The sequence below is a fragment of the Hevea brasiliensis genome, chromosome 16 (assembly GCF_030052815.1).
Source record: "Hevea brasiliensis isolate MT/VB/25A 57/8 chromosome 16, ASM3005281v1, whole genome shotgun sequence".
In the NCBI taxonomy this organism is placed as follows: domain Eukaryota; kingdom Viridiplantae; phylum Streptophyta; class Magnoliopsida; order Malpighiales; family Euphorbiaceae; genus Hevea; species Hevea brasiliensis.
In genome coordinates, this window is record NC_079508.1 from 15984892 (window position 1) to 16011818 (window position 26927).

Here is a 26927-nt window from a genome sequence, read left to right on the forward strand (position 1 = left end):
CAATATCAGTTACACATGCTGCCCATAATTTAAAACTAGCATATTTCATTAATAAAGTACATATTCACACACAAATTCATGATTTAATAGGCCGCTAATGTCACACCTTACCCTTCTGTAAGGCATAACATGATCCCGTAGAATACTTAATGAACTTGCAAACTTCACCTACTGATAACTCATTAAGTACCCTACAAGGGATTTTAAAACAATTTTCTTAAAATTTCGAAGTGGTGAGCATTTTGGTATGAATTAAAAACCATTTATTCAAAGTTTAAGTACTAGTAAAAAATTTTGCCCATTTTAATTTTGCCGCAAATTTTATAAAAATTTTAACAGAGTTCCGTTTGTATTTAGAGAAAACAGTTCTTTAAATACCTAAAAAAAACACTTCCAATAATTTTCTCAACTCCCAACCTTCAATTAATCTCAAATCAACTCAATTCAATTCACTTCAAAATAATTCCACAATCCAAATCAAAATTTATCATCTCAAAATATTTAATAACTTCATTCACAAGACATAAAGTATGAAATTCACAAGTACAAATATTAATTTACAAAAGGAAATCCAAAAATAATATTATTATAATTTATTTTACAACTGCTCAACTTTACATTGATACATAAAGCGTTATAATATTTACATCAAAATTAACTACAAGGGTATACAATAATACCCATACAAAAGATCAATGTGATCCTCAATTCAATAGCAGCTCACTCTGCTGCTTTTTCCTTGCTCTTATCTGCAACAGCAAAATAAGCTATCGCTGAGTATAAAAATACTCAGTGGTGCACAATAAAAAAATTTAAAATACAATACATAAATCATTCATTGATGAAACACAATTTAAATATTTCCCAATCACATTTCACAAATTATCAAAGCTCATAATAACACAATTTAGTGAAATAATTTAATAAACACAGTGTTGCCAAAATCATACACAACTTAAGCCATCACACAAAATTTACGATCAATGCCGTGTTGTACACCACGACAAAGCAATCTACAACCCCATTAATCAAAATCAATGAGGGAGGTGGCTAGTTAGCTAATGAGTACTTATCCGATCTCAACCTCAACTGGCAAGCTAGAGAGGGAGGAAAATAAACCATCTCAACCCCATAAATGGAGGAGGAATAATGTGATACTGTCAGGCTAAGTGTGAACACAAAATCAATTCAAAACAATTTATTTAAATAATTTATGAGAAATCTGAACAATTTTCAAAGTCATATTTGCGATTAAAAAATGGCAACACAGTATATAATTAATCACAGAAGTTAAATTTTTGAGAATAAAATATTTAAACAAGAATTATTGTGCACAGACCTGACGTGAGTCGCCTCTAGGCTTTGACTCAGTCTCTCAGAGCTTCCAAGCCTTTTTCAGCTGAAACACACAGTCTCACAATGTTTCAGTACCATAACTTAGCATAAATCCAAAAATAAATTTAACTTCACTTTTACCTAGCTTTAATGTGCTAAATTCGATGTTCTCGAAGTTTTTGTGTTTCGGGTTACTATTCACTACACTATTCAAGCCAAATTGTTGACTTTTTAAGGCTTAATAGGTATGGGAACTCCAACTTCACCCACATACCACATTATAGTCATTAAATTTGTTGGTTTTGGTCATTTTCTCAAAGCTTAAGTCCTTTAGGCAAAATTGTCAAATTTTCAGTTTTGGTGTCCCTAGTTGCACTGTTCTATTGGTCATTCTACTGTTAGAATTTGCCAAACTTTCTTCATAGAAAATGTTCCCTATTGTCTTAAGTTTATTCTCCCTTTTGAATCACTCTAATTGGAGTTTCGTAGCTCAAGTTATGGCCATTTGAACCATGGCTGCCGGATTAGACAGAACCCAAATTTTCTGGGCAATTTTGGTGCTGGCAGTTTTGGGTCACCAAATTGGGGTGGCCAAATGGCTTGGTTTCTGGCAGAATTTGGGCTTGTGTTCTTCATGAAAGTTTTAGGTCTATATCTCATCTAACCTCTGGTAAAATTTCAGGTCATTTTGACCTTCCTAGTTCCAGCTATGACCAAATGAACAAACACTATTCATTTGGTCAGTTTGTATAGGGCAGCCTGCAATTTTTCAACTTTGGTCAATTTGTTTCCTAGGTTTTGGTCACTTTTTGAGCATGCTTCCGAAATGAAAATTGTGTCATTTAGTGTCTAGTTTCATCCCCAATTGGTCCCATACCAATTGGACTTGTAAAATTTCATTTTTGGTCCTTCAAAGTTGACTTGGTCATGCTGCTAGCAGCATGACCACACTCCCTCCGAATTTAACTTTAATTCCAACCATTCCAACACAACTCATTTGGTCACAAATGACCATTTTCACTTCAAATTAGGTCAAAGAAATCATTTACTCTTTTATCACATTTTTGGTCCATAAACCCTAATGTTCAAAACCCTAATTCACCAACCTCATGCATTTAACCACATTTAAGCATTTCAATATTACTACCACTTTCATACAAGCTTACTAACAAATTTAATTTATTCAAAACACATCATATTCTCATACATCCATGGCTGGCTGAAATTCCCTTTGGTCCTCTAAAAATGTTTTCTTTTGATTTTAATAAAATTTCTAGGTTGCTCAAACCACAAACATAACCAATAAACTAAAATTTTCAATTTAGATTGCTTACCTCAACTTTGATATCCAATCTTCAATTTTTCTCCTCTTTTCTTCTTTCTTTCTTGTTAAATTTCTTTCTCAAGGGAAGGGCATAAGGTTTTATGGAGTGATTATGGAAGAAGTTGGGATTTGGTAAGGGTTTCAAAGCTTGAAGACAGGCTTTAATGGAGGTTTAACTATGGTGAGGGGGAAAGAGATGGGAGGCGGCAACAAGGAAAATAAAGATGACCAAAATGTTTTTTTTTTTCTTTTTATTTCTTTTATGTAATTTTTCTTATGGAAGACCCAAAAAAAAATCTAATTAATTAGATATATTAATTATTACTTTTATGGCATCATGCATGATGTCATCTCCCTACACTTTTTCAATTTCTTTTCTTTTTTTTATTTTCTATTAGTTCTTTAATTTAATTCTCGATTCCGAAATTTTCTTTTCTCCGATTTTATTTGACAGTTTGGTCAGGAGTCAGCTCTCGAGGTCAATTGACCAAATTGCCCCTCACCGGTTCATCCCAGTTTGCAAAAATTCAATATTTCTTCCAGCTCCCTGACCTAATTATTTGACTGACTTAACAGTTCTTTTTCGTGATTTTCTCTTTTTCATTGTGTTCATAAGGATCCTAAGGATCGCAGCATCACATTTTACAGTTCGAAATTTGAGTTTAAAATGACTTCGCAGTCCTTCCTAAGAAGGTCACCCATCGTTGTGACTCTCGACTCGTTTAACTTCTTATGTTATGTTTTTCTTATTTTTACTTAACTAATTGGCAATTACTAATTATTTATATTTATGGCTTCTCTAGTTGTCTTAAGTGTGGTTCTAATCCCCTTAATTATTCGAACCGACACCGGTCACCAGAATAGTGAAATATACCAGGCTATTCAAATAGGGGTGTTACAATTCTCCCCCCCCCCCCCCTAAATAAATTTTGTCTTGAAATTTTACCTGGTATCAATCTCTGAACAGTTGTGGGTGTTGTCTCCTCATGTCCTCCTCTCATTCCCAAGTAGCCTCCTGGCCCGAATGATGGTTTCACAGCACTTTTACCAACGGTATCTGCTTGTTCCATAGCTACTTCACCTCATAAGCCAGAATCTTTATGGGTTCTTCTTCATATGTGAGGTTTGGATTCACTTCAATTTCTTCTACTGGTAGTACATGAGATGGGTCTGATCGATACCTCCTCAACATAGACACATGGAAGACATTATGTATCTTCTCCAACTCTGGAGGTAGTGCCAAACGATATGCCAAAGGACCCACTCTTTCCAGCATCTCATAAGGCCCAATGAAACGAGGACTCAGTTTCCCCTTTCTGTCGAATCTCATAATCCTCTTCCAAGGAGAAACCTTGAGGAAAACTTTCTCACCTACTGCATACTCAATATCCCTTCTTTTCAAATCAATATAGGACTTCTGACCGTCTGATGCAGTTTTAAGTCGATCTCTGATCACCCTGATTTTCTCTTCAGTCTGTTGAACAATTTCGGGTCCAATAATTTTTCTTTCACCCACGTCATCCCAACACAACAGGTTTCTACATTTTCTGCCATACAAAGCTTCATATGGAGGCATTCCAATGCTTGATTGGTAGCTATTGTTATAAGCAAACTCAATCAAAGGCAAGTGTATATCCCAACTACCCTCAAACTCAATCACACAAGCCCGTAGCATATCCTCCAAGATCTGAATTACCCTCTCGGTGGCCATGCATGCGTGGGTGGAATGCGTCTTGAAGTTCAATCTAGTTCCTAGGGCTCTCTGAAGACTACCCCAGAATCTAGAAGTGAACCTAGGATCTTTGTCTGATACAATGGATACTGGCACTCCATGCAGTCTCACAATCTCATCTATATACAACTTGGCTAATCTTTCTAAACTGTAGTCCATTTGGACTGGCAGAAAAAGATCAGACTTAGTCAGTTTGTCAACAATGACCCATACTACATCATGACTATTATGTGTCTTTGGAAGTCCCATTACAAAATCCATCGTTATTCTTTCCCATTTCCGTTCTGGCACTGGTAGTGGATGTAACAACCTAGTGGGTACTTGATGCTCTGCCTTTACTTGCTGACAAGTTAGGCATTTAGATACAAACTTTGCCACATCTCTTTTCATACCCATCCACTAGTAATGCTCCTTTAGCCCTCTATACATTTTTGTACCACCAGGGTGCATGGCAAAAGGAGACTCATGTGCTTCTTTCAAAATGATCTGCCTCAAATCAACATCATTAGGAACACACATTCTGCCTTGGTGTAACAGTAAACCATCATCTCTGATTGAGAACTCTGGTTTCTTGCCCTGCCAGACTTCTTTCAATAGCTTTTGATACCTTTCATCATTTTGAGCAGCCATTCTGATCTGATCAATCAACACTGGTTGTACATGCCATGCAACTATTGTCTGCCCCTTATCATTAATCTCTAAACTGGCATGTAATGATCTCAACTAATGTACCAAAGACAAAGGAGTAACCCGTAAACTTACCATAGTCTTGCGACTTAGGGCGTCAGCTACAACATTAGCTTTCCCTGGCTGATAGTCTATCAGACAATCATAGTCTTTTATCAACTCTAACCATCTCCTTTGTCTCAAATTTAACTCTTTCTAGGTGCCCAAATACTTCAAACTCTTATGATCTGTGTAGATGCAACACTTCTCCCCATACAAATAATGTCTCCAGATTTTAAGAGCAAACACAATAGCTGCAAGCTCCAAATCATGTGTTAGATAATTCCTCTCATGCGGTTTTAGCTGGCGTGATGCATAGGCAATGACATTTCGATCTTGCATCAACACACAACCTAACCCATTGTGAGAAGCATCGTTGTAAATTGTATATTCTTTACCCGGTGTAGGTAAAGTCAGGACTGGAGCCTCAGTCAAACATCTTTTCAATTCATCAAAACTTTGCTGGCATTTGTCCGTCCACTGAAATTTCACATCCTTTCTAAGTAGCTTGGTCAATGGAGATGCCAACATGGAGAATCCCTTCACAAATCGACGGTAGTATCCAGCTAACCCCAGAAAACTGCGAATCTCTATGACATTTCTGGGTGGCTTCCAATTAAGGACAGCTTCAATCTTGTTAGGATCTACCTTAATACCCTTTGCTGATACTATGTGCCCCAAAAAGGATATCTCCTTCAGCCAAAATTCACATTTCGATAATTTGGCGTATAGTTGTTTCTCCCTCAAAGTCTGTAGTACAATCCACAGATGTCTATCATGCTCTTTTGCATTCCTCGAATAGACCAATATATCATCAATAAATACCACAACAAACTGGTTGAGGTATGGTCTGAAAATAGTGTTCATTAGATCCATAAAAGCAGTCGGAGCATTAGTTAACCCGAATGGCATGACCAAGAACTCATAATGGCCATAGCGGGTTCTGAAGGTAGTTTTAGGAATACTCTACTCTTGTACTTTCAGCTGATAATAACCTGATCTGAGGTCAATTTTGGAAAACACAGTTACACCTCTCAACTGATCAAATAAGTCATCAATGCGGGGCAATGGGTATCTGTTCTTTATTGTCACCTTATTCAACTGCCGATAGTCAATGCATAACCGGATAGTGCCATCCTTCTTCTTTACAAACAATACTGGCGCTCCCCAAGGTGACACACTAGGGCGTATAAAGCCCTTATCAAGCAGCTCTTGCAACTGTATTTTCAATTCTTTTAGTTCTACTGGTGCCATTCTGTATGGCGTTATGGAGATTGGGTCCACACTAGGCATAACATCAATTTTAAACTGCACATCTCTTTCTCGAGGTAATCCTACAATTCATCAGGAAATACATCCGAAAAGTCACATACAGTAGGAATGTCCTTTAGTGCTGGACTCCCCACTTGGGTATCTATCACATGTGCCAAGTATGCCTCACACCCTTTCCTAATCATTTTTCTGGCCAGTGCAGCTGAAATGATGTTTGAAGGTAATAGCTGCCTCTCTCCATGTATTACTACATCACCATACTGAGGGAGACCAAAAGTGATTGTCTTCAGTCTACAGTCAGTCATGACATGATGCCTGGCTAACCAATCCATGCCCAAGATAATGTCATAATCTCTGAAGGGCATTTCAATCAAATCAGATAGAAAAGTGTGTCCTTGGATCACCAAAGGACAATCCCTATATAATTTATTTACCCTAACCACCTGGCCTAATGGACTAGTCACTAGCACATCATAGTCCATTGGTACACACTGAATAGCAGTAGAACACATCACACTAGCACTAACAAACGAATGTGTGGATCCAGGATCAAATAACACCTGTACTCTGACACCCCTAAGTTCAGTAGTGCATTCTACTGTTCTGACGACCAGTGTTGTCCAGACAGCTAGGATGCCTAGAACTACACTTAGATATGAATGAGGAGACATAAAATAATGAAATACAAGAAAAGAAAATACAAGAAAAACAAAGGAAAAATAATAGCAATGAAATGTAACCAAGTTAAATGAGCCGAGAACACTAGCGATAGGTGACCGCACCGGGAAGTCGCGGCGTGGACCGTTTACTAGCCCTGGATCGTGGGGAACCCTGAAAAATATTTTTAGGACTTAAATAAATGTTTATTGAAGTATAAATTCCATTAGAAATATCAAAGAAAAATTAATTAATTATTACAAAGAAAAGTGAGAAATCGAAAAACGGATAAAACCCGGTGTTACCGAAAAATCGGGAATGCAACCCGAACATGGGCATTGTGGTCATTTGATACCCCGAGTTGTCTTTTGACCTAAATGTCCATTAAAAATAAATAATATTACACTAGAAAAATATCATGAAAAATTAAATTAGTGGTACCTAATGTAAATAGCAAAAATGGGGTGTAAATTGAGTAATTAACACTTTAAAACATATAATATAGTTAATTTATGGTGAGTGGAGCACTATGGGTTAAATTAATCACTATGTGGGCAAGTGTAAATCCACTAAGTACTTCATCTTCAACCTCCATTCCTCCATGCCGAAATGAATCCTTCAAAATCCTCCATGGCCAAAACTTGAGAGAGCTTCCTAACCTCCTCCATTTCCAACCCAAACACCAAAGTCACTTCACTAATTTTGATCCCCACCTCACAAGGAAGAAGTAGATACTAAATTCAAGGGAGTTTGGTGAAGATTTAACAAGCCCCAACAATAGGTAAGTGTTTAAATTGATTTCTTTCTTAAGTAAAGTTTATGGGAAGCTTGAGATGAATGAATTTATGAAGAAATTTTGAGGTTTTGGTGAATTGTTATTATGCACTAGTTTAGGCAGCCATGGTAAGTAAAGAACTTGAATTATTTTTCACATGCAATTGATGGTATTGGTGTTGATTAAAGTAAATCAAAGTTTAGTAGGTTAATTATTGGTGTATGTTAAGTTAAGCACTTGAATTGGAAATGTATGTTGAGTTTGAATTGTATGCGTGATTGCCTAAATGGACAGCCATGGAATTGTACACTAAATGAAATATTATTACATGTATTATGGAGAATTAATGTTGACTAATGTGATTTAAAGTTTTGGTAAGTTAGCTTCATGTATATGTAATGGTGGACCAAGTGGAGAATTGAGCTTGAAAGCAATATTGGGAGGTTTACAAATGCGGCAGCTTGTTAACTCTTTGAAGAATGCTGGAATTCATGGAATTGTTTGATGAATTGTGGTCCTAAAGTTTGCCAAATATGTATGTAAGTTAGTGGTGAAGTTGTATGTTAGGATAGTGGAGAAATTATATGTTGTGATTAGGTGATTAAATTGTTATAATTGAGTTTGACAAATTCTGCACTATATGGTGTATGTTAAGTGTGATTATAGGCTGCCAAAATGATCAATAATATGTTGTGAAATATGTTTAGGTTATGGTACAAACCAGAATTGGCATGAATGGTTAGTTTGATAAGTATTAAAAGTGACTTTGATGAGTAATGAACAAAATGCAATAGGGCAGTTTATGTTTTGGACCTAGAACATTAAGTGTGTGGCTCCAATTGGTATTAGACCAATTGGAGGTGAAACTAGGCAAAAAATGTGCCAACTTTCATGAAGGAAGTTTACCAAAATTCTGCTTGTAAGGTAACTTGAAAAGTGATCAAATCCGGATTAGTGCAATTGAGGCCTGAAAATTGACCATTTGGGCAGCAGTTAGTGTTTAGGCCATAGCTCACTAAAAACAGGTCCAATTGACCTGAAATTTTAACCGTGAATAGTTAAGACCTATATCTACAAGTCTTATGAAGACACCAAAGCCCAGAAATAACCATAAGCAAGTCAAACAGCTTGCACAAGTTCGGGTCCAAAAACTGGCCTAAAATGACCTAAAATGACCTAAAGTGACCAATTTTGATGCATTTTGACCAGCAATAGTAAAATGACCATAACTTGGTCTACATAACTCAGAATGACCTGAAATTTTGCCTCGCATGCAGTAAGACATAGATCTACAAGTTTGTAGTTTTGACCAAAACCCGAAAACTGAGCAAACTAGGTCGTCCGGCTAGGTCAAATTGGTACACCGAAATTGGTTTTTGAGACACAAAATGATTTTGAATAGTAAAGAATTGTGATTTCAGTTATGATTTATGTATAATTGATTTTGTTAGAACTACCTTAAATGGTTAGTCATGATTTGATAAATTAAATTTCGTGATCAAAGTCATTTTATACAAATGATTTACATTATTGGCAATGAATATTTTGAGTTTTGGAATTTGATGAGTATTTAGATTTCCAAATTATTTGCTGTAAATTTTGTCAATGTATATTGTACTATGTTTTAAATTATAGTTGTGCACCACTGAGTTCACCACTCAGCGATAGCTTTGTATGCTGTCGCAGGTAAGAAGAGCATAGAGCAGTGAGTAAGTTTCTTTGAAGACACATTCAGATCAGCTCCAGGTATATCATAGGTATACCCATGTACATAGGTTTTGATGTATGCATGTAATAATATGTATGTAAATTATTTGAGCAGTTGTATAAAAACTCTTATAAAATATTTTGGTATGTAATTAAATGTAAATTATTATAAAGTAAATTTGGGATTTCATTTATCTGAATAGTTTTGTAATATTAATTTTGAGTCTTGTAATCAATGAAATGTTTCTTTTATGAGGAGATTGATTTGATTATTGAGATTTGAATTATGGGTTCAAATGAAGTTATTGAAGTTGTATTTGACAAAACATGTTGGGAGTGTGTTCTTTGCAGGTTTTGAAGAATTGTTTTCTGAAAATACAACCGGCACTTTGCCGAAATTTTGAAAAAAAATTTATAACACCAGATTTTAATCGATGATTTAAATTTAATGAAAATTATTTTAAAATATCTTGTAGTATATTTAATGGATTAGAGGTAGGCGAAGTACGGTAATTCATTAGGTGTACTACGGGATCATGTTACATCTTACAGGGGAGTAGGGTGTGACATGTTTTGTGGTATCAGAGCAACGGTTTTAAAGTAAATTTCGAACTGTGAATTTGAAATCTTTTTGTCGGTAACTGCAACTGCTCAAATGTTTGATACATATAATACATTTACATCATAAATATGAACTAATAGAGAGGAATCTTCTGATGTTGGTTGTACAGGAATAGAAAACTTGTGAAAAGATATGGAAGAGAAGAATGAGACAATAGAACAGTCCGTGATGGCAGAAGTACAAGTTGAGGCCCCAACTCCACAAAGTGTCGAAGGCCCGACTGTACTAGTTTTACCAGTACAAATTACTGTACAAATGGCCCAGCAAATAGCCACTTTCTTCCAACAAATGGCTGATAATCTATCAGCCCAAGCCCAAGTACAGACCCAACCCCCACAAGGGCAGTGTGAAATAGAGAAGAAGGAGAAATCTACAGGTCAGAACTCGAGCAGTAATTTGGGGAAGAGAAAAGAATTTGAGGAACCCCGAGCTCAAAGATATGACAGAGGCGGATCATTAGGGCAGAGAACACCAAGATCTAGTCATTGAACAACCAGAAGTTCCTATTCTGCCCGTTTCTGCCATGTTTGTGGTAAGCTACATGGAGGTATTTGTCGAAGGGCCTCTGGAACCTGCTACAATTGTGGAAAACTTGGACACTTTGCTAAAGATTATACTAGAGCACCTTGATCTACTCTCCAGAGTCCACAGACCGTCAGTCAGAGTGGAGATAGAAATAGAGTTCGTACTCCTCACCACTATAACACAGTGAATCAACCCAAATATAGTAGCGCACTAGTCAGAGCATCCACTATGCGCCAAGGAGAAAGAGCAGAAACTTCGGATGTAGCTGCTGGTAAGTTCTTAATTTTTGAAAGAAACAATGAGTTATTATTTGATCCCAGCACTACTTATTTATATGTTAGTATTAGAATTCTATGTTTTGTCTCTGTTCCTTTACAGGGGAATAAATTTTGATGCGTTAGTGACTAGTCTTTTAGGATCAAAACTACAATAATAAGTATGATTGACATTAATTTTGGAAGAATTGTTAGCTAAAAGTATTTTCTAACATACCATAAATTATAAAGCTAATTGGCGAGCCTACTTAATGTAAGGCAAGAGGACCTAAAAGTAAGTTACAGTAATAGAATTGCTTTAGATGAGGGCAAAAATGTTACTGTTAGTAATTATTAATGGATATTGTAATCAGAATCGGTTTAGGATATTAGTGGATTCGAGAAAGATAAGATGTTAGAAAACCTAGTCCATGAGGTTATAACGTAGTGACTATGTAATGTTCTCGATATTTGTATTGTAAGTTGCAGATTACAGTACCGACACGGGATTATTGTGTAGAGCTACGTGCTTCCTCGTGGTACAATAAATTAAGAATATTTGTAAGTAATCTATAAATTGATACAGTTGCGCCCGAATAAAGTACTATTACTGGAAATAAATGTGAAAATTTTAGTCAGAAATTTAAAACTTTAGAACTAGCTTATCAAACGACTACACTTGTAAGGTAGCTAGAGTCAGTGACTCGGTTACATTAATGTTAATTACCTGTACCACAGTAATTGCTATAAGCTTAGAGATATCAGTACGACTTATCATCCTCAGACGGATGGACAGTCGAAACAAGTGATTCAGGTAAATTTTGAAACTCATTGAGTTTCTATAAATAACGAAATGAAATGATAATAATAACCTGTAATATGTGATAAGCCCTCAAGAATATACTGAGAACTTGTGTCATTAAATCCGAGGGGAGATGGGACAGATACATCCCACTAACAGAATTTGTATACAATAATAAGTGTCAAGCTAGCATACAAGTGGCACCCTATGAAACATTGTAAGGGAATAGATAACTATGGATTTTGTGATGAGACTTCCGAGGACACAGAATAGTCATGATGTAGTATGGGTTATAGTGGATAGACTAACCAAGTCTGCTCACTTTTTTACTAGTCCGGATGGACTATAGCCTGGGAAGATTGGCCAGATTGTACATAAATGAGATTGTAAAACTGCATATAGTGCCAGTATTGATTGTATCAGGCAGAGATCCTAGGTTCTCTTCTAGATTCTGGGTAGTCTTCAGAGAGCCCTAGGAACTAGATTGAACTTCAGCATAGCATTCCACCCACAGACAGATGACCATTCCGAAAGAATAATTCAAATATTGGAGGATATGCTACGGGCTTGTGTTATTGAGTTTGAAGGTAGTTGGGATACACACTTGCCTTTGATTGAGTTTGCCTATAACAACAGCTACCACTCAAGCATTGGAATGCTTCCATATGAAGCTTTGTATGGCAGGAAGTACAGAACTCCCCTACGTTGGGATGAAGTAGGTGAAAGGAAGATGATTGGGCCAGAAATTGTTCAATAGATAGAGGAAAAGATCAGATTGATCAGAGATAGACTCAAGGCTGCATCAGACCGTCAGAAGTCCTATGTTGATATTAAGAGAAGAGATATTGAATATGGTTTTTGAGACACAGAATGTTTTTGAATAGTAAAGAATTGTGATTTCATTTATGATTTATGTATAATTGATTTTGTTAGAACTACCTTAAATGGTTAGTCATGATTTGATAAATTGAATTTCGTGATCAAAGTCATTTTATACAAATGATTTACATTATTGGCAATGAATATTTTGAGTTTTGGAATTTGATGCGTGTTTAGATTTCTAAATTATTTGCTGTAAATTTTGTCAATGTATATTGTACTATGTTTTAAATTATAGTTGTGTACCACTGAGTTCACCACTCAGCGATAGCTTTGTATGCTGTCGCAGGTAAGAAGAGCATAGAGCAGTGAGTAAGTTTCTTTGAAGACACATTCAGATCAGCTCCAGGTATATCATAGGTATACCCATGTACATAGGTTTTGATGTATGCATGTAATAATATGTATGTAAATTATTTGAGCAGTTGTATAAAAACTCTTATAAAATATTTTGGTATGTAATTAAATATAAATTATTGTAAAGGTAAATTTGGGATTTCATTTATCTGAATAGTTTTGTAATATTAATTTTGAGTGTTGTAATCAATGAAATGTTTCTTTTATGAGGAGATTGATTTGATTATTGAGATTTGAATTATGGGCTCTAATACCACTGAAACACGTCACACCTTAACCCTCTGTAAGGCATAACATGATCCCGTAGAATACTTAATGAACTACCGAACTTCACATACCGATAACTCATTAAGTACCCTACAAGGAATTTTAAAACATTTTTCTTACAATTTGGAAGTGGTGAGCATTTTGGTAGGAATTAAAAACCATTTATTCAAAGTTTAAATACTAGTAAAAAATTTTGTCCATTTTAATTTTGCCGTAAATTTTTTAAAAATTTTGACAGAGTTCCGTTTGTATTTGGAGAAAACAGTTCTTAAAATACCTAAAAAAAACACTTCCAATAATTTTCTCAACTCCCAACCTTCAATTAATCCCAAATCAACTCAATTCAATTCACTTCAAAATAATTTCACAATCCAAATCAAAATTTATCATCTCAAAATATTTATTAACTTCATTCACAAGGCAAAAAGTGTGAAATCCACAAGTACAAATATTAATTTATAAAAGGAAATCCAAAAATAATATTATTATAATTTATTTTACAACTGCTCAACTTTACATTGATACATAAAGCGTTATAATATTTACATCAAAATTAACTATTTCTCAATAACTATTTCTCAATAAAAGCGTTATAAAATAATACCCATACAAAAGATCAGTTTGATCCTCAATTCAATAGCAGCTCACTCTGCTGCTTTTTCCTTACTTTTATCTGCAACAGCAAAATAAGCTATCGCTGAGTATAAAAATACACAGTGGTGCACAATAAAAAAATTTAAAATACAATACATAAATCATTTATTGATTAAACATAATTTAAATATTTCTCAATCACATTTCACAAATTATCAAAGCTCATAATAACACAATTTAGTGAAATAATTTAATAAACACAGTGTTGCCAAAATTATACACAACTTAAGTCATGACACAAAATTTCCGATCAATGCCGTGTTGTGCACCACGACAAAGCAATCTGCAACCCCATTAATCGAAATCAATGAGGGAGGTGGCTAGCTAGCTAATGAGTACTCATCCGATCTCAACCTCAACTGCCAAGCCAGAGAGGGAGGAAAATAAATGATCTAAACCCCATAAATGGAGGAGGAATAATGTGATAATGTCATGCTAAGTGTGAATACAAAATCAATTCAAAACAATTTATTTAAATAATTTATGAGAAATCTGATCAATTTTCAAAGTCATATTTGCGATTATAAAATGGCAACACAGTACATAATTAATCACCGAAGTCAAATTTTTTAGAATAAAATATTTAAACAAGAAATATTGTGCACAGACTTGACGTGAGTTGCCTCTACGCCTTGACTCAGTCTCTCAGAGCTTCCAAGCCTTTTTCAACTGAAAAACACAGTTTCACAGTGTTTCAGTACCATAACTTAGCATAAATCCAAAAATAAATTTAACTTCACTTTGACCTAGCTTTAATGTGCTAAATTCGACGTTATCGAAGTTTTTGTGTTTCGAGTTACTATTCACTACACTATTCAAGTCAAATTGTTGACTTTTTAAGGCTTAATAGGTATGGGAACTTCAACTTCACCCACATACCACATTGTGGTAATTAAATTTGTTGGTTTTGGTCATTTTCTCAAAGCTTAAGTCCTTTAGGCAAAATTGTTAAATTTTCAGTTTTGGTGTCCCTAGTTGCACTGTTCCATTGGTCATTCTACTGTTAGAATTTGGCATTCTTCATAGAAAATGTTCCCTATTGTCTTAAGTTTATTCTCCTTTTTGAATCACTCCAATTTGAGTTTTGTAGCTCAAGTTATGGCCATTTGAACCATGGCTGCCATTTTGGACACAACCTAGATTTTCTTGGCAATTTTGGTGCTGGCAGTTTTGGGTCACCACATTGCGGTGGCCAAATGGCTTGGTTGCTGGCAGAATTTGGGCTTGTGTTCTTCATGAAAGTTTTAGATCTATATCTCATCTAACCTCTGCTAAAAGTTCAGGTCATTTTGACCTGCCTAGCTTCAGCTATGACCAAATGAATAAACACTGTTCATTTGGTCAGTTTGTACAGGGCAGCCTGTAATTTTTCAACTTTGGTCAATTTGTTCACTAGGTTTTGGTCACTTTTTGAGCATGCTTCCTAAATGAAAATTGTGTCATTTAGTGTCTATTTTCATCCCCAATTGGTCTCATACCAATTGGACTTGTAAAATTTCATTTATGGTCCTTCAAAGTTGACTTGGTCATGCTGCCAACAGCATGACCACACTCCCTCCGAATTTGACTTTAATTCCAACCATTCCAACACAACTCATTTGGTCAAAAATGACCATTTTTCACTTTAAATTAGGTCAAAGACATCATTTACTCATTTCTCACATTTTTGGTCCATAAACCCTAATGTTCAAAACCCTAATTCACCAACCTCATGCATTTAACCACATTTAAGCATTTCAATCTTACTACCACTTTTATACAAGCTTACTAACAAATTTAATTCATTCAAAACACATCATATTCTCATACATCCATGGCTGGCTGAATGTAACATCCCCACTGTACGCATTCTGTACATTCTATTGCTCCAGTGGCCAAATAACAATCCAGGCAAGTCAGGATGTCTGGAACTACACTTTAGTGATAGTGAATAGACATATAATGATGAAATAAATAAAAAGAAAATACAAGAAAAATCAAACAAAAATGAAAGAGAGAAAATGTGCATAAGTTAAATGAGCCGACACCGCAGCAATTGGTGATTGCACTGGAAAGGCCGTTGCCGACCCCAGGACCGCGGGGAACCCTTTGAATTTAATTTTGAGACATAAATAAAGGTTTATTGAAATGTAATTGACACTAGAAATATCAAAGAAAAATTAATAGATTAGTACAAAGAGAAATGAAAAATCGAGAAATAGACAAAAATCGGTGTTACCGAAAAATCGGGAATATAACCCGAAGTGGGGTATTTTGGTCATTTGACACATAGTGTTGCCTTTTGACCTCAATCTACATTAAAAATAAATGATATTACACTTAGAAAATTTCAAAGAAAAATTAGAAAGTTAGTATAAACGAAAAATAAAAATTAAAGAAATCGGCGGTACAAGGAGTAAATCGGTGTTACCGAAAAAGTCTGAACTTGACCCGAAGAGGGGCATTTTGGTCAATTGACACCTAGAGTTGACTTTTGAATTAAATGTCCATGAAAAATAAGTGGTATTATATTTTGAAAATTTAATGAAAAATGAAATTAAATATGAAATGAAATTAAAGGAAAAGTGGGGGATGAATTTGCAAAGATTGAAACTTTGAATTATAATAATAATAAACCTAAGTTAGTGGGCATATAAAACACATAAGATGACAAGGAACAATCCACTAACTCACTTCATCTTCTCCAATTCTCTAGAATGCCGAAATGGAGCTCTTCCTTTCCTCCATGGATGAGTCCCATGCAAGCTCACCAAACTTATCATTTTCAACTTAAAACTCAAGACTCCCATCATTAAAATTGGTCCTCACATCATGGGAAAGCTATAGGTAGCAAAAAGAAAGGAAACTTTTGAAGTTTCACAAGCTTGGAAATTTCTTGAATTAAGGTTAGTGCTTAATCTTCCCATTTTCTTTCATTAGATCTTGTTTTGAGCTTTGGGTGAGTTGATTTGTGAAGAAATTGAATAAATTAATGTATATTTTGTGAGCCCTTCATTTCAGTAGCCAAGAAATTCATGGGATTTTGATGTGTTTAAATGATGCAGATGAGTTTAGAGATGATGTTTGATATGGGTATATGTATGGGAAGTGATAGGACTTGAATTGATTGAAATTGAGAAATTTAAATTATGGTTTGAAACAATTATTGGAGATTTGTGTTGTTGCTTCATTTTTGGGCAGCCATGAACTTTTGTTGAGCTTGAGTTACTTTTACTTCTAATCAGTGGAAATGAAGGTTGATTAATTCAAATGAAAGTTGTAGTAAGTTTGTATCTAAGTATATGCATGTAGTGTTTGAATTAAGGGTGTGAAATGGAACTTTGATGCCTTGAGCAAACTGCCAAGTTTGGCAGCCCCTATTAGCATGAAATTGTGTGTGAACATGTAGTTACTAATGATATATGCTAATGATAAATTGTGGGCAGCAAGTGTAAGTGATATTGAAGTATGATTATGTTGAAGTGTATGTGTAATATTGACATTGAGGTATGTTGAATTTTGGTGGAAGTGAATGTTGAATTTAATGATGAATTGTGTGCATTGAGCACTTGAACATTCTGCCCAGAATTGTTGCTGAAATTGTGTACAATATATGTATAGAAGTGTTGTTGATTGAATATTGTAGTTATGAGGAGGAGAAGGAACATCGAATTGGGAGTGTATGTGCTTTGTGTAGGTTATGTATTGAAGGCAGCACCTAAATGAGGCCATAAGTGCCAAACTGTGAACCCAATTGGTATGAGGCCAATATGGGGTGAAACTAGACACCAAATAGGCCAACTTTCATGTAGAAATGTTGCCAAAATTCTGCCTAGAAACTGACCTTAAAAAGTGACCAAATCCGGATTAGTGCATTTAAGGCCTGAAAACTGACCATTTGGGCAGCAGTTAGTGTTTAGGCCATAACTCACTCAAAACAGGTCCAATTAAGCTGAACTTTTGACCATGAATAGTTAAGACCTATATCTACAAGTCTTATGAAGACACCCAAGCCCAGAAATGACCATAAGCAAGTCAAAAAGCTTGCACAAGTTCGGGTCCAAAAACTGGCCGAACCTAAAATGACCTAAAATGACCTAAAGTGACCAATTTTGATACATTTTGACCATCAATAGTAAAATGACCATAACTTGGTCTACATAACTCAGAATGACCTGAATTTTGCCCCGCGTTCCATAAGACATAGACCTAAAAGTTTGTAGTTTGGACCAAACCCCGAAAACCGAGGGAACTAGGTCGTCCGGCTAGGTCAAAATAGTACACCGAAATCCGGTAAATTGCAATAAAATGCAATAAACTTTGAAATGAAATTGGTAACATATACCAATACTAAAGGGCTATAAAATGTGACATATTGGTAACATTAGAATTGACTCACGTAGAGTACATTATGGGTCAACATTATAGGTTGACTAATGAAATGAATTGAAGGGAATAGTACCAAGAGAAATAGGACTTTAAGCTAGACAAATCTAGCACACAAAAATTGAGAAATTGATCAAATTTTGCACTAAAGGTGCAATCTGTCCAGCTTTAGTAAATTGACCATATCTTGGTCTATACAACTCAGAATGACCTGAAATTTTGCCCCGCGTGCAATAAGACATAGAGCTACAATTTTGCTTCTTTGACCAGAAGCTAAAAACCAAGGGAAATAGGACTTTAAGATAGACCAATCTAGCATACTAAAATAGAAAATTGGTAATTACATAAAATGATGCTTGAAGTGATTTGGCAATGAATGCCAACTTGTGAAAAGGGTAAATTGCATTATATTGACAACATATTGAATTGTAGATTGTGACATGTTGATGCTAGAATCAACCTATCCATGATGCATAAAAAGGTCAATAATTTTATTGACCAGTGAAAGGCATAAAGATGTATAAACCCTATGAATAAAGAATTAAATATGTAATATTGTAATATGCCCTAATTTGCCTAGTTGACTAGTTTGGATAGGTTGGCATGCCAATAGGATTCTGACAGCTGTTCTGTAAATGACTTTACATCATACTGTGTTTTATGGCTTATTATGCCATATTATGATTTTAATAGCCTATGGCTATACAATTTGTGTTATTATACTCGGCTTAATGCCTGATTGATTATATGGCTTTTTAGCCACACTGTTTGCACACCGGGAGATACTTTGTGACAGATGGTGTGACGGCCCGAGGTACTAGGTACCCAGTGCTAGTATATCCATTTATCCAGTCTGGTCAGTGTATAGGCTATATGGGCAGTCATTTAAAACATTATTCAATTTAGGAAGCTGAGTTAAGTATAATGAAATTTCAGTACAATTAAATTAAGTATTGAATGAATGAGTAAAAGAAATTAGCAAAAGCAACATAACAAAAATATAAATTGCAGAATCGTAGAGACTTGAAATACAATACAGTTAGAATAATTTGTATACTGGGTAGTATTACTGAAAAGTTATAAACTAAGCACTTCCAAAGAGGAACAAACTAGTATATAAGATTGTTGATACTAGAAATACCATACTAGAATAATTGATTCTTGAGTATTCGATTTATGATTTATTTCTTTCTTTAATTGTATATATTATTTCTTGTTATACTATTGCACCACTAAGCAGAAATGCTTAGAGCGATGGAATTGCTTCCTCGCGTAGGTACTGAAGGTAAAACCAGTAGACTGTCGACTGAGATTTATTGAGTCCAGATCTGCAGAAGTGTCAGAAGAGTACAAAGTTGTCACCTCCTCAGCAATGCATGTAGATAGGGCTCATTTTATACATGTTATGTATATTGTTCATTCCTAGCACATTGTAAATTATTTGTATATCTTGTACAAAATAAACTCATGCAATTAACCTATGAATTATGGAAGCTACTCAAAGTAAGTATTTTAATATGTGAATTGAATTTGGGTTATAATGAGATTGTACTTGTGAATATTGAGATGTTGAAAATCTGATGAGATATTTGAGAAATCTGGACATTGTATTGAGATACATTATGTTCGAAAATTTTTGAGACTATTAAGTTTGAGAAGTTGAGTATATATTGAAATTATTTTTGGCAGGTTCAGAAGAACTGTTAGTCCAAATTACAGTCGGCACGTTGCCGGATTATCATTAAAATTTTTGAAATTTCCAAATTAGTTAGATTTTGATAAAAGTAAAAATAGCCTAAACCTTAAATAAAGTTTTTGAACAAGTAAATTAAGAACTGTAATGAAATCAGATAAAATCAGGTGCTCCAGCACGCCGTGTAGCACGCCTTGCTCGGCTACACTGTAGTCGGGTGAGGGGTCTTACACTGAAATTCCCTTTGGTCCTCTAAAAATGTTTTCTTTTGATTTTAATTAAATTTCTAGGTTACTCAAACCACAAACATAACCAATAAACTAAAATTTTCAATTTAGATTGCTTACCTCAACTTTGATATCCAATCTTCAATTTTTCTCCTCTTTTCTTCTTTCTTTCTTGTTAAATTTCTTTCTCAAGGGAAGGGAATAAGGTTTTATGGAGTGATTATGGAAGAAGTTGGGATTTGGTAAGGGTTTCAAAGCTTGAAGACAAGCTTCAATGGAGGTTTAACTATGGTGAGGGAGAAAGAGATGGGAGGCGGCAACAAGGAAAATAAAGATGACCAAAATGATTTTTTTTTTTCTTTTTATTTCTTTTATGTAATTTTTCTTATGGAAGACCCAAAAAAAAAATCTAATTAATTAAATATATTAATTATTACTTTTATGGCATCATGCATGATGTCATCTCCCTACACTTTTTCATTTTCTTTTCTTTTTTTTTTATTTTCTATTAGTTCTTTAATTTAATTCTCGATTCTGAAATTTTATTTTCTCCGATTTTATTTGATAGTTTGGTCAGGAGTCAGCTCTCGGGGTCAATTGACCAAATTGTCCCTCGCCGGTTCATCCCGGTTTACAAATAATTCAATATTTCTTTTGGCTCCCTGACCTAATTATTTGACTGACTTAACAGTTCTTTTTCGTGATTTTCTCTTTTCCACTGTGTTCATAAGGGTGCTAAGGACCGCAGCGTCACATTTTACAGTTCGAAATTTGAGTTTAAAACGACTTCGCAGTCCTTCCCGAGAAGGTCACCCATCGCTGTGACTCTCGGCTCATTTAACTTCTTATGTTCTGTTTTTCTTATTTTTACTTAACTAATTGGCAATTACTAATTATTTGTATCTATGGTTTCTCTAGTTGTCTTAAGTGTGGTTCTAATCTCCTTAATTATCTGGACCGACACTGGTCACCGGAACAGTGAAATATACCAGGCTATTCAAATAGGGGTGTTACAGCCAAACATGGCAGTTTGCCTAAAGCATTAAGGTTCCATTTCACACCCTTAATTCAAGCACTACATGCACATACTTAGATTTTAACTCACTACATCCTCCATTTGAGTTAATCAACCATAATTTCCATCCATTAGAGTTAAGAAAAACTCAAACACAACACATAATCATGGCTGATGAAAATGGACCATTTCATTTCTCAAGATTTTCTTCATTTCTCTTTACCAAAATACTCACCTCAACCTAAACACAAGGTTTACTAAAGCAAAGGAGAGGTTTTGGACACTTACCACTTTTGAAGCTTATCAAAACTTCCCCAAATCTTGTTTTTCTTGTTGCCAATATCTTCCCCAAGGTGAATAGGCAAGCTTTAATGAAGGAACTAAGTAGAAATCGTGGTTTGATCATGCACCCATGGAGGTTACATGTAGGGCGGCCATGGTGATTTCCATAGTGTACTTCATTTCGGCAAGGTGAAGTGGAATGAAGAAGAAGATGATAATGAGTGCTATCTGCTGTCCCAAGGCTTAGATAAGTGTCCCAATATCCAAGTTAGTGGAGCACTATGTTCTTTTTAATGTTTAATTAGTTAAAGTTTCCTTATTTGCTCATTTAGCTCCATTCTTTTACTATTAATACATTGTATCCTATTTTAATTTTTCATGACATTTCCTAAGTGCAATATTATTTATTCTTAATGGAAATTGAGGTCAAAAGGCAGCTTTTGGTGTCAAATGACCAAAATGCCCCACTTCGGGTTATATTCCCAATTTTTCCGTAACACCGATTTTTGTCTGTTTCTCGATTTTTCATTTTTCTTTGTATTAATTTATTAATTTTTCTTTGTATTAATTTATTAATTTTTCTTTGATATTTCTAGTGTCAATTACATTTCAATAAATATTTATTTATGTCTCAAAATTAAATTCTGAGGGTTTCCCACGGTCCTGGGGTCGGCAACGGCCTTCCCGGTGCGATCACCCATCGCTGCGGTGCCGGCTCATTTAACTTAGCTTCATTTTCTCTCTTTCACTTTTCTTTGATTTTTCTTGTATTTTATTTTTATTTATTTCATCATTATATGTCTGTTCACTATCACCGAAGTATAGTTCCAAACATCCTGACTTGCCTGGACTGATATCTGATCACTGGAGCAACAGAACGTACAGAACACATACAGTGAGGATGTCACAACTCTTCACCTCTAAATGAAAATTTCGTCCTCGAAATTTACCTAATGTGAAGAGCTGGCGGAACTGTTGCCTCATTGTCTCCTCGCTCTCCCATGTTGCCTCTTCCGTGTTGTGGTGTCTCCATAAGATTTTTACTAGTGGAATTGTTTTGTTTCTGAACTCTTTTACCTCTCGTGCCAAGATTTTAATTGGTTCTTGTTCATATGTCAGGTCAAGTTGTATAACAATTTCTTCTGCTGAGATGACATGTGAAGGATCTGATCTGTATCTTCTGAGCATCGAGACATGGAACACATTATGTATCTTGTCCAGCTCAAGTGGTTAGGCTAATCTGTAGGCTACTGGTCCCACACGTTCAATAACTTCATATGGGCCAATAAACCTAGGGCTTAATTTTCCCTTTTTCCAGAATCTCAGCACTTTCTTCCACGATGATACTTTGAGAAATACCTTCTCGCCAACTTCATACTCAATGTCCTTTCTTTTCAAGTCAGCATAAGATTTATGTCGGTCTGAGGCAACTTTCAAATTGGCCTTTATTAGTTTCACCTTTTCCTCTGTCTGTTTTATTAAGTCTGGCCCCACTAGCTTATCTTCACCCAATTCAGTCCAACATACAGGTGTTCTGAATTTTCTCCCATATAGTGCTTCATAGGGTGCCATTTGTATGCTAGCTTGATAGCTATTGTTGTATGCAAATTCTGCCAATAGAAGGTATCTGTCCCAACTTCCCTCAAACTCAATAACACAACTTCTCAGCATATCCTAGAGGACCTATCACATATGTTCAGCTATTATTATCATTTTCAGTTCAATTATTGTTTATAATAACTCAATGAGTTTCAGAATTTACCTGGATTATTCTTTCTGACTGTCCATCCGTTTGAGAATGAAAAGCCGTACTAAAATGGAGTTGTGTGCCTAAGGATTCTTATAATTTCATCCAAAATCTAGATGTAAACCTTGGGTCTCTATCAGATATAATGGAAAGTGGAATTCTATGTAGTCTAACTATCTCACTAATATACAATTCTGCTAGCTTTTCCAGTGAGTAGTCAGTTCTGACTGGTAGAAAATGTGCTGATTTGGTCAACCTATCCACAATCACTGTAACACCCTAGGCAAATCCCACATCGGCAAAACACGAGAGAGATGCTGGGTTTATAAGTTGGTGGTTCGTAACCCCTAGTGACGCGTTTTAAAACCGTGAGGGCTTTGGCCCAGAGCGGACAATATCACTAGTGGGCTAGGCCGTTACATTTGTGGTATCAGAACCGCTCCGCGTGCAACCTTGAGTGATGGTGGGGCAAACCTCAGCGAAGACGCTGAGTCCCATAAGGGGGGTGGATTGTAACACCCTAGGCAAATCCCACATCGGCAAAACATAAGAGAGATGCTGGATTTATAAGTTGATGGTTCATAACCCCTAGTGACGCATTTTAAAACTATGAGGGCTTCGTCCCAAAGCGGACAATATCACTAGTGGGCTGGGCCGTTACAATCACCCCTACTGCATCATGTTTCTTCTGAGTGAGAGGTAGACCACTGACAAAGTCCATAGTGACTCAGTCCCATTTCCATTCATGTATGTTTATGGGCTATAACAAACCTGATGGAACTTGATGTTCTGCTTTGACTTGCTGACATGTCAAGCATCTAGTTACATAGTCAACTATGTCCTTCTTCATACCTGGCCACCAGTATCGGAGTTTCAGGGCATGGTACATTTTTGTGCTTCCTAGGTGCATAGCATACACACTGTTATGTGCTTCTCTCAGAATACTGGTTTTCAATGCTTTATCATCTAGAACACACACTCTTTCTTTATAGTACAGGTAGTTTCCTTCCCTTCAGTGATTTTGCCTATAACAGCCATTAATTTCTCATCTGCCTTCTACCCATCCTATATCTGTTGTAACAGATTCGACTTCACTTGCAACTCAGCCAAAATAACTCCATCATGAGTTAAGGACAATTGGGCATTCAGAGATCTTAATGCTACAATAGATTTTCTGCTTAAGGCATCAGCAACTACGTTTGCCTTCCCAGGGTGTTAGTCAATCACACAATCATAATCTTTCAGGAATTCAATCCATCGCCTCTGTCTCAAATTAAGTTCCTTCTAGGTTGGCAGATACTTCAGACTCTTATGGTCTGTGTATATGTAGCATTTTTCTCCATACAAGTAATGTCTCCATATCTTCAATGCGAAGATAATTGCTGCTAACTTTAAATCATGAGTAGGGTAATTCTTTTCATGTGGCCTTAACTGCTTGGAAGTATATGCGACCACTTTCCCTTCTTGCATGAGTACACACCCTAACCCATTATGTGAGGCATCACTGTAGACTACAAAGTCTTTTCCAGACATTGGCTGTGTTAACACTGGTGCCTCTGTCAACTAGCCTTTAGCCTCTCAAAACTGGCTTGACACTTGTCATTCTAGTCAAATTTCATATTCTTGTGTAGTAATTTGGTCATTGGGGCAGTTATCAAGGAAAATCCTTTCACAAATCTTCTATAATATCCAGCTAACCCCAAGAAACTTCTGATCTCAGTTGTATTTCTGGGAGGCTTCCATTCCATCACTGCTTCAATCTTCTTGGGATCCACTCTAATCCCTTCAGCTGATACTACATGTCCAAGGAATGAAATCTCATTTAACCAGAACTCACACGTGGACAATTTAGTATACAATTTCTTCTCCTTTAGAGTCTGTAGAACAATTCTCAAATGCTCATCATGTTCTGCTTTATCCTTAGAATACACCAGGATGTCATCAATGAAGACCACTACGAACTGATCTAAGTATGGATGGAAGATACGGTTCATAAGGTCCATGAATGTTGCTGGAGCGTTTGTTAACCCAAATGGCATCACCAGGAATTCATAATGCCCATATCGGGTTCTAAAAGCAGTCTTAGGCACACCTGCATCCTTAACCCTTAGCTGGTGATACCCCGATCTGTAACACCCTTCACCCGTCTACAGTGTAGCCGAAGTGTGTCACACGGAGTGCCGGAGCACCTGATCTTATCTGATTTCATTATAGTTCTTGATTTATTTATTCAAAAACTTTATTTAAGGTTTAGGCTATTTTTACTTTCATCAAAATCTAACTAATTTGAAAATTTCAAAAATTTTAACGATAATCCGGCAGAGTGCCGGCTCTAATTTGGACTAACAATTCTTTTGAACCTACTAAAAACAATTTCAATATATGCTCAAATTCATAATTCAGATTATCTCAAAGCATTCTCATCAGTTTCATAAACTCAGATTCAGTCTCAAAATTTCTCAAACTCAATCTCATTCAGAATCATTATGATTAGATAATCAATTCAAATATCAGAATTCTTATATTTCATTAACTTATATAATTTGCCAATTAAGTACATAAATTTATCAAGTACAGGATATACAAATGAAATTACAATTACTAATTCACATTACAATATAAGTAGTAATTATAATGTACATATTAGAAAACATGCTTAAAATGAGCCCTATCTACAAGCATTGTTGAGGAGGTGACAACCTTGAACTCTTCTGACACTTCTACAGATCTGGACTCCAAAAATCTCAGTCGACAATCTACTAATTTTACCTTCAGTACCTGTGCGAGGAAGCAATTCCAATGTGCTAAGCATTTCTGCTTAGTGGTGCAATAATATAAGAAGAAATAATATATACAAGTAAAGAAATAAATAAATCATCATTTCGGATATCCAGGAATCAATTATTCTAACTGTATTGCATTGTAAGTCTCTACGATTCTGGAAATTGTATTTTTTTGTTATGTTTCTTTTGCTAATCTCTTTTACTCATTTAATTCAATGCTTACTTTAATTGTATTAAAATTTTCGTATACTTAACTTAACTGCCTGAATTGAATAATATTTTAATTGACTGCCCGTATATCCTATACACTGACCCGACTAGATAAACGGATATACTAGCACTGGATACCTAGTACCTCAGGCCGTCACACCATCGGTCACAAAGTATCTCCATGTGTGCAAATAGTGTGGCTAAAAAGCCATATAATCAATCAGGCATTAAGCCGAGTATAATAACATAATCTGTATAGCCATAGGCTATTAAAATCATAGTATGGCATAATAAGCCATAAAACACAATATGACGTAAAGCCATTTACAGAAAAGCTGTCAGAATCCTATTGGCATGCCAACCTATCCAAACTTGTCAACTAGGTAAACTAGGGCATATTACAAGATTAAATATTTATTTCTTTATTTTTAGGGTTTACTGGTCATTATACAATTCACTGATAAATAAAAATGTTGACCTTTTTAGATATCATAGATAAGTTGATTCTAATATCAACATGTCACAATTTACAATTCAATATGCTGTTAATATAATGCAATTTACCCTTTTCACAAGTTGGCATTCATTGCCAAATTACTTCAAGCATTATTTTATGTAATTGTTAAATTCTCAATTTTTGTGTGCTAGATTGGTCTAGCTTAAAGTCCTATTTCTCTTGGTTTTTAGCTTCAGGTCAAAAAAGCGAAATTGTAGCTC